Here is a 2,500-nt window from a genome sequence, read left to right on the forward strand (position 1 = left end):
TGTAGAGGAGAAGAGAGGACTGGCCGTACTGAGTGAGTTTTAACCCATTCCTGCCTCCGCTCCCATTTGATGCCTAGATGCCACTGTCTCTTTCTCTCTTTTCTCGTCCCCCTCCCACCCCCCCCTCTCTTTCTCTCTCTCCCTCGTCTTTATAAACACTTAAGTATGGTGTTCCACAAGGTTCTGTCCTAGGTCCTTTGCTCTTCACATTATATGCTCAATAGTCTCCCCCTTCATATTCAAGCCTCCTTTGAACTTTGTGTAGATGACACATTACACACGAGTCACCGATTCGATAATCAACTCATGATATTTGTGCAGCATAGCGTCAACAACATAACAGAATGGACTGTACATAACTACGTGGCAACCCATCCTCACAAAACCGAGTTTATGCCAACAATGACAAGACATCAAAGACAAACTCTCACACGTACGCCCCAAACTCCCATTGATATCAGTACCCAAACCATTCAGGAAGTAGACAACCACAGGGCGTTTGCAATAACAATTGACAACAACCTTTCTTGGATTTATCACATATCTAACATATGCAAACAGAGCAGATTTCTGTTAAAAACCCTACCAACTATCGAAATTTAAACACTTTCCTGGTCATCACTCAAAACTAGTTGTTTTTTCCAGGCCTATATCCAATCCACTATCGACTAGGCATCAACCCGATGGGATACTGCAAGCTTCAACACCCGGAAGCCAGTTCTCAGCCTTCACAAACGTGCACTTAAACTTGTGCTGAGCAAAACACCTACTGTGACACCATCTGACCAAAGAAAAATAAAAACAATTACAGCTGAACTAAAGTATGACTTGCAAATAGGATAACAGATGTCACAAAATAATGACAGGTCTTGATCCAGACGGTCAACTGAAGAAATGTTCCGTAAATGAGAACCGAAATCAAACAAAACTAAATGTTCTAATTCCCAGAATGGACTTATCTTGCCTTTTCTGCTTCACGACTCTGGAATTCAATGCAATTATCCATCAAACAACATGAAAACACCACGACTATTTAAAAAAAGAAACACAACCCATTATTTCCCCCACCGTCTCCAGTAAATAAGGAACAGTTCACAGTGTTGCAATTCACACTCAAAAAGTAATTGATATATATTTTTTAATTGCTGCTTTGGCAGCACATAGTAACAGTGATATGAAAGAATGAGCTGACTACTCTGTGTATATGTAGTATTATTCTAGTTTGCAACGCTCTCTCTCTTCCCTCCCCCCTCTCTCTCTAATCCTTTAGAATCGTAAAAACTGCCACCAAGATTACCGGGGCTGATCTACCTTCTCTAGAAGACATATATCATAAGCAGCTACTCAGAAAAGCAAAACCAGTCAGCTAGGACGAATCACATCCAGCTTTTGGGATTTTCGAGATGCTCCCTTCTGGTCGACGGTACAGAAGTATAAGGACGAAAACCACTCGATTCGCCAATAGCTTTTTCCCCAAAGCAGTCAATGCCCTGTCTCTCGAACAAATCCAGTATGATGAATAGAATTGCGCAATCAACAACCACCAACCTGAAGATCTAGTCATCAACCCCACCCACATGTAACATGCGGCTTCTATTCTAAACGTGTGTATGTGTATGAGTGTGTGTGTGTGTGTGTGTGTGTGTGTGTGTGTGTGAGAGAGAGAGAGTGTGTGTGTGTGCAGTGCGTGCATGTGTGAGTATGCACAAGTTTTTAGATTGATATGTACTTGTATGTATCCTAATTTCTACTGTATCTGTGTTTGTGTATGATTTTCGATTTATGCTCGTTACCTTGTTATGTACTACCCCCCCCCCCCCACCCCCTACCCCCCGCCCCCCAATATTCCTTATGAGCCCGGTACACTTTGTAATAAAGACATATTGTATTCTATTCTACTTGATCCCACAATGGTTTCAGTGGCGTTGCATTTCATCTTTACATTATCATTATCATCATTTTTTTTTCCTTAAACATGTGCACGCTTTTTTGTCTTAGACATTGTTACCTGACATTTAAATTTCTCTCTCTCTCTCTCTCTCTCTCTCTCTCTCTCTCTCTCTCTCTCTTTCCCTCTCCCACCCTCCCTCCCCATCCCCGTCTCTGTCTATAATATGTCTGACTGTCTGTCTCTGTATGTGTGTGTGTGTGTGTGTGTGTGTGTGTGTGTGTGTGTGTGTGTGTGTGTGTGTGTGTGTGTGTGTGTGTGTGTCGTCAGCCTTTTTCTCTCAGTCTCCTTTTGTCCCAGGCTGAGAAGAGAAGAAAGCTCTCAGTGTGAAGTGTGACAGCGCTCTTTTTTATCTCTATTCACGCTGTCACAGTAGTAATACCCCCCTCCCCCCGTCCCCTACCCCCCCCCACACACACCCCTTGTGGTATGAGTGAGTGTGTGGGTGTGGGTGGGGGGGGCGTTGGATGTGGTGGGATCCGAGTAGGGGGTAGAGGGTAGTATGAACGGTACTTCTGTTGTCTCTTGCTGCAGCACCCTCAGAGATGACCC

Source organism: Babylonia areolata, chromosome 2 (assembly GCF_041734735.1).
Source record: "Babylonia areolata isolate BAREFJ2019XMU chromosome 2, ASM4173473v1, whole genome shotgun sequence".
NCBI lineage: Eukaryota > Metazoa > Mollusca > Gastropoda > Neogastropoda > Buccinidae > Babylonia > Babylonia areolata.